The sequence below is a fragment of the Chiloscyllium plagiosum genome, chromosome 22 (genome assembly GCF_004010195.1).
Source record: "Chiloscyllium plagiosum isolate BGI_BamShark_2017 chromosome 22, ASM401019v2, whole genome shotgun sequence".
Classification (NCBI taxonomy): Eukaryota; Metazoa; Chordata; class Chondrichthyes; order Orectolobiformes; family Hemiscylliidae; genus Chiloscyllium; species Chiloscyllium plagiosum.
Genome location: NC_057731.1, coordinates 1,283,545 through 1,291,150, shown reverse-complemented (window position 1 = coordinate 1,291,150; position 7,606 = coordinate 1,283,545). Strand labels below are relative to the sequence as shown.

Genomic DNA, 7,606 nt, shown 5'->3' with positions numbered 1-7,606 from the left:
TCCCCCAAGTCCCTCCTCCCTACCTTTTATCTTAGCCTGCTGGACACACTTTCCTCATTCCTGAAGAGGGGCTTATGCCCGAAACGTCGATTCTCCTGTTCCTTGGATGCTGCCTGACCTGCTGCGCTTTTCCAACAACACATTTTCAGCTTACATCCCTATCCCTCTTTCGACCTATGCCATTGGTACCTACGTGGACCAAGACTTGGGGCTGGTTACCCTCTCCCTTCAGGACCCTAAAGATACGATCCAAGACATCATGGACCCTGGCACCTGGAAGGCAACACACTAACGCGGAGTCTCTTTCGTTCCCAACGAACCTTCATTTGACCGTCTAACTAATGAGCCCCCAATGACTAACACTCTCCTCCTTTCCCTCCTTCCCTTCTGTGCAACAGGAACAGACTGTGCTAGAAATCTCCATTACAGACATTTATACCACACGCTACATCTGAAAGGTTAAGAGCATTGTGGAAGACCCCACATTCCCCTCACTCAAACTCTTCTCCCTCCTGCCATCTGGCAGAAGATACCAGAGCATTCGCGCTGTCACAGCCAGACTGTGCAACAGTTTTTTACCCCAAGCTGTCAGGCTCCTTAACACTGTATGATCGGACTCTTCCCATCTGAAATTCGTTGCAGGACTTCAAATTGCTGCTCAAAAAATGTCCATTATTTATTATTGTTCTATTACACTGTAACTTGTGTGTTTGCACTTCTTTTACACTTTATGCCATGTACAATCGTGTAGTTTGTGCTGTCCATGTAGCACCCTCAGTCCTGAAGGAATGCTGTCATGTTTTTACTGTATCAGTTGTATATGGGAGAAATGACAAATAAAAAGCTACTCCACTCTACCCTACCTTTGTAGAATAATATGCTTTTTTCTTAAGTTTTATGTTCTCCTTAACTTCTTTAGTTAAGTTTCCATGGTGGGGCCTCCTCTTAGAATTCTATATTGGAGGAACGTATCTAAACTGATTATTCTGAAATATCCCTTTAAATACCTGCCACAGATTGTCTACTCAGCTATCTCCTCGCCTGATATCCTAATTCACTTCAGCTAATTCAGCTTTCATGCACATAAAGTTGTCCATTTTTTAAGTTTAAAATAATAATCTTGAATATACTGTTTTCTCTTTCAACCTCAATTCAATTTTATTATAATGGTGCTTTTTAAAATATGCTTTTACGCTGAATTAATCCAAATTACAGACTAGTAAGTCTCATACTGACTGCTGTCTGGTTGTTTCCAGATGTGCTTGTCTAAGAAACTATCTTAAAAGAGTTCTATGAATTCCTTACCCAGGCTACGACTCCCAATTTGATTTTTCCAGTTTGAGTGTAGATTAAAGTCACTACACATATTACCATTCCTTTATCACAAGCACCTAATATCTCTTCACTATTTCTTCACAGAATTTAAGTCAGCCATCATGTCTGCATGGCTCTCCAAATCAGCATCATAACTTAACAGCTTCTCTTGCCTTTTCTCCATTGCTTGCACATTGTTTCTATTTCCAAAACCGTCTTGAATGCCTCAATTGAACCTGCATTGCAGTGCATTCCAGATTTAAATACAAATATACAAAAAGCAAGAGGGTAGCCAGGCAAAGGGTTGGCCCGTTCAAGGGCAAAGGAGGGAATGCATGTGTGGAGCCAGAACAAGTAGGTGAGGTCTGAAACAAATACTTTGTGTTGGTATTCATCAAAGAGAAGAAATTGGTGGAGGATGATCTCAGGGAAGGGAGTGTTGAATCTCTGAAGCCAAGTTGCTATTAAAAAAAGGTATTTTGCATCTTAAAAGGTATTAAGATAGATGAGTCCCCGGGTCCTGACGGGATCGATTTCAGAATTTTGAACAGGCAAGAAAACAAATTGCTGGAGTGTTGACAGACATCTTTGTATCCTCTTTGGCCACAGATAAGGTCCCAGAGGACTGGAGAATAGCCAATGTTCTCCCATTGTTTAAGAAGGATAACACGGATTATCTTGGAAATTACAGGCCTCTGAATCTCACGTCTGTTGTAGGGAAATTATTGGGAAATATTCTCAGGGACAAGATCTATACATGTTTCGAAGCAAATGGACTTATTAGCAATAGACAGCATACTTTTGTGTAGGGGAGGTCACGCATCACTAACTTGATCGAGTTTTTTGAGGAGGTGACGAAGATGATTGATGAGGGAAAAGCAGTTGATGTTGCCTACATGGACTTCAGTCAAGCCTTTGACAAGGTCCCTCATGGTAGACTGGTACAAAAGGCGAAGTCACATGGTATCGGGGTGAGCTGGCAAGATGGATACAGAACTGGCTTAGTCATAGGAGACAGAAGATAGCAGTGGAAGGATGCTTTTTGGAATAGAGAGTTATAACTGGTTGTGCTCCACAGGGATCAGTGCTGGGACCTCTGCTGTGCCTGGTCTACATAAATGTTTTGGAAGAAAATGTGGTTGGTCTAATTAGAACGTTTGGAGATGATACAAAGATTGACGGTGTTGCAGATAGTGAGGAGGATTGTCAGAGTATACAGCAGGATATAGAACGGTTGGAGGCATGGTCACAAAAATGGCTGGAGTTTAATCCAGCCAAATGTGAGGTGATGCATTTTGAAATGTCAAGTACAGGTGGAAATTATAAAGTGAATGGCAGAACTCTTAGGAGTATTGATATGCAGAGGGATCGGAAGTCCACAGATCACTGAAGGTGGCAGCGCACTTAGAAAAGCTTTTTTAAAAAAAAGCCTATGCCTTGTTTGGAAGTGAGTAGAACGATAAACAAGATATGTTACAGCTTTATAGAACTTTAGTTCGGCTACACTTGAAACATTGCATACAGTTCTGGTCACCACACTACCAGAAGGATGTGGATGCTTTGGAGAGGGTACAGAAAAGGTTTGTCTGGATGTTGCCTGGTATGGGGGGATTCTAGCAATGAAGAAAGGTTGGATTGACTTGGTTTGTTTTCATTGGAATGCTGGAGGTTGAGGAGCGACATGATGGAAGTTTATAAGATTGTGAATGACATGGCAGAGTGGAAAGCATGAGGCTTTTCCCCCAAGGTGGAGGGTTCATTACTAGGGGATACAGGACACAGGTTCAAGGTGCATGGGGAAGGAGGAAGGGTTTAAAAGAGATTTGTGAGGCATGTTTTTCACACAAAGGGTGGTGAGTGCCTGGAATACACTCCCAGAGGTGGTGGTGGAAGCAGGCACAATAGCAACATTCAAGAAACACCTGGATGAATAGTGAATAGGAGGGAATAGAGGATAAAAACGAGGTAAAAACAATGACTGCAGATGCTGGAAACCAGATTCTGGATCAGTGGTGCTGGAAGAGCACAGCAATTCAGGTAGCATCCGACGAGCAGCAAAATCGACGTTTCGGGCAAAAGCCCTTCATCAATAGAGGATACAGATCCTGTAAATGAAGACAGTTTTAGTATGGCAGGGCAAAATGTATCAGTGCAGGCTTGGAGGGCTGAAGAGCCTGTTCCTGTGCTGCATTATTCTTTGTTCTAAACCACTCATTCAGTGGAAAAGATTTTTCTCACCTCACATTTGCTTCTATTGCAAATCAGTAACTCCTAAGATTTATGATATTAATCATTTTATAAGAAGGAACAGTTTCTTCCTATCCATTCAATCCAGCCCTCTCATGATTTGAAAAATTTTATCAGATTGCCTCCAAGCCTTCTGTTCTTCAAGGAGAATAGTTTCAACCTTCTTGATCTATCTTCATTACATTTCTCATCCATGGAATCATTGCTGGAAAGTATGTCAAAGACAGTTACAAGGTATTCACATCCTTCCAATACTGTGGTGACCAGAAGTGCAGATCATACACTAGCTGGGGTCTACAAACACTTTTAGAAGTTCAGCATCACCTGCTTTCTCTCGTACTCTATACCCTTATTAATTAAGCCAATGCTTTATGAACTGCTCTCTCCATTTATTCTGCTGCATTCAAATGATCTGTGCATTTATTTCCCAGGTTCCACTTTAGAATTGTAAAAAACCAAATGAGAAAATGCTGGAAAATCCCAGCAGGTCTGGCAGCATCTGCAAGGAGAGAAAAGAGCCGACGTTTCCAGTCTAACTGACCCTTTGTCAAAGTCAGAATTGTAACATGTATATTCTATTGTCTGTTCATGTTCTTCGTACCAAAATGCATCACCTCACACTTCTCCACACTGAACTTTATCTGCCACCTATCTGTCCACTCCAACAACTTGACTATGTCCTTTGGAAGTTCTACATCATGGCTACTGTTCAGGAGTCTGTAGATCACTGCCACAAGTGATTTCTTTCCTATGTCAACCATCATCTCCATCTAAACAGATTCGATGTCCTGTCTCCTGAACTAAGGTCATCTAACTCCCATACTATCTTTGATTAGGAATGCGACTGTTTCACCTTAACCTAACATCTCCATCATAACAATCCTCATGACTTTTCAGTTAATTACACTTTCAATAACAAGTTTTACTGGTTTCACAACCTTAACAAAAGAAGTGTTTGAAGATAGAGTCATTTGATTCTATCTTAAAACTGAAAACCAAGCACACCTAGAGTTTCAATTCCAAAACTAACAAGCTGTTTTATAATGGATTCTGATTTTCTAAGTACTAACTAATTAGTTACAGTAGTTACAATTATTAATACTTTTCCAATCACTAAAACCTTACCATGTATTCTCAGAAAATGCCAGAACTCTGCAGCAGCTCATATGTTTGTAAAAAGCAAAAGGGTTTTCACTAAATCAGCATGACTCCTAAGATCTTTACAAGAGGCATGTGGGCCCGAATTTGGGATTCCTAATCCCTGGGTTTCCAATTTTTACTAATGCGTTTAAAACACTCCAGCTTCAGGCTGGAAGCTTGTACCTGGCTCTCCACATTTCATCATGACTTGGTGTTCATTTGCATGGAGTCAGGTCAGCTTTTCAGAGTTATGGCTCACAGTGCCTCAGTCTACATAACTTCCAAAACTTTCCCTGAAGTTCAAAAGGATCTCCTCATGCCAAGCTATGCCCCCATCCACTTCCAGGGCACTTGTGCTATGTTGACACTTCCATTCCCATGCACAGATCATTAAGGAGAGGATGTGGTTGAAAAAATCCTTTACTAAAAGTTGGCTATTCATTTTGTTTGCTGAAAAATGTGTTGCTAGAAAAGCACAGCAGGTCAGGCAGCATCCAAGGAGAAGGAGAATCGACGTTTCGGGTAAAAGCCCTTCTTCAGGAATGCACCCTCCCCCACCATCACCTGCCCTCGCAAGTCCCTCACTTCGCAGAATTAAAATCCCATGTTTCCTTGCACTTCTTTCTGGGGTGGGTGGGGAGAACTAGGAGTTTTCTCAACTCCTGCTACTCGTCCAGGTCAATATCTTTTTTTTTACAAAAGTACTGAACTGAATGGCAAGTGCTCCCACATCTAAGTTAAATATGATTACTCTGCTCAACTTAAAATGATTCCAGAATTAAACTATCCAAGCAATACCAACTCAACAAAGTTTCCTTGCTTTAGTATCTCTAAATTTAACATTATCATATTGACGTTGTGTTGTCAGAGGTAATAAAATTAAATATTAAATCAATCAACTATCACGTCGTGAAACTCTATCACTCAGAGCAACAACTACTTATCCTGTTTCCATTCATTCTCTGATAAGCTCTCAAAATTGTACATGATGTGCAGCTCACATATCTGAAGAGCCTAGTTTTATGTTTTGAAGGACAGTATCAGCTGTGCTCCTCCCTTGACTTTGATTAACAATAGCAAAAAATTCCACTAACTTCAAGTACATAAATATGAGAGTTATGTCAGTGAGTAGAGGTTGAAGCTCATACAAACTACTACAGCACCGTAAACAGAAAATGTTAATAATTTAACATTACCGATATTTCTGCAATGAACTCATGATCAAACTGTGAACTTTAGAGTCAAAATAATGTTCAAAGGAAATTGTATTTTAAGCAAAATCAAAATTTAAAACATTAGTGAAGGTTGGCTTTAACTTGCTCAGCAGACAATGACAAAAATATTAAACCATTCAGCCAGCTAATAGTTCATAGCTTAAATCTAAAGATATTGACTAAAGACAGTTATCTTTATAGAATTTAGTTGTAACATAACTAAATAACTGCTCTGCATTCCAAACAAGCCAAATGCAATGTGAGTTCAAAATCTGCATCACGAGTACTATTTACCAGAGAACTGAGCGAATATATTTTAAAAATAACACATTAAATACAATCCAGAATTGAACACAGTTATCTATGACATTCTATGACAATGAAAACATTGTGAAGCTACACTCCAAAATATGACTCCATTTAATTTTAATTAACCGACTTTGATACTGTAAACAAGTAAATTCTGATAAGTCAAGTAAAAACTTACCATGAAGTATAAATCAATAGTTAAAGTAACACAAGGCTTTCAATCATCCCGTTTCACGTACTAAACATGTGCCATTCAGGTTGGATCTTTTATTGCTATCACTGCAAACGAGCAAGAAAGCTAATTTTAGGCGGCATCATCATCAAGCAGCAGAAGGCTAATGTCAGAGCTTGTATTAGAGCACCACTTGGAGCTGCAACGACCTGACAACTGTTGCCTATCATACACAAATGGACGACAAACAAAGAGACCAATGAGCACAGCCACATAAAGCAAGTGTCAAAATGTGTGAAGTCATGATTTAAAAACAAGAAAACACTCATTTGAACAAGCATGGATAGCAACATGGCTTCCTGCCTGCTTCCACACATTTCAAGAAAAGAAATAAAAATCTTATAAATGTACTTATATTTCTAACATAATTTGAAAAAAAAGTAGTGCTTTGAATAACTACTTAATGGTAATATTGCCAACTCACAGGTTATCATTCAATCTTTTATAAATGGGGTAGGGAATTTGAACTCTTCTGGGGAAGAGAACAAGAGGCCCAAAAAGTGAAGAGGGTTGAAAATTGAAAAGGAGAAGCTCATTCCCAATCTGCCTTGATAGCGGTTTGTAAGTTGGAATTTGGGAAAACAGCTGACTCTCCAGAGGAGAGTAATTTAAATATTCGATTAATGTTGCAGGTTTTAGCTTTTGTCTGTTTATATTTAGTGGGGGAAGACTGGGAAACACAAGGCAAGAACAGCTGGATCCAATAGGTCCAAGTAGGATTAAGTAGTGGCCTGGTAGCAATGTCATTAGGATGTTATTGTCAACAATCTACAGTCCTCACGTTTGCCTAATAATCTACAGTCTCAGGCCATTGCTAATTCAAAATCCTATTAGGGCAATTTAAATTAATTAACAGGTTCAAATTAATCAATAAAATCTGGATGTGAAAGCTAGTCTCAATAATGGCAATCACAGAACTATCATTTTAAAAACCCAACAGGTTCACTGACACTCTTATAGTGAAGAAAATCAGCAGTCTCGACGTGGTTTCTGCTATATGTGACTCCAGAGCCACAGCAAGTGGCAGCGTAAAAAGTCACTCCATTCAAAGACAGTTAGGGATGGGCAACAAATACTTGCCTTGCCAGCAATGGCCAAATCTCAAGAAAGAATATATAAAAGGTAAAGGCCTTTCTGACATTGTTCATGG

At 39.7% G+C, this 7,606-nt stretch overlaps 1 protein-coding gene across 1 annotated transcript in view; it reads right to left on the bottom strand.

Moving 5' to 3' along the window:
• Positions 1-6,575, bottom strand: part of mypn (myopalladin) — a 309,016-nt gene extending 302,441 nt beyond the window's left edge. The window contains exon 1 of the mRNA XM_043712278.1: positions 6,403-6,575. The gene's annotated coding sequence lies outside the window, so the exon portion shown is untranslated. The remainder of the gene's footprint in view (positions 1-6,402) is intronic.
• Positions 6,576-7,606: the final 1,031 nt, after the last annotated feature.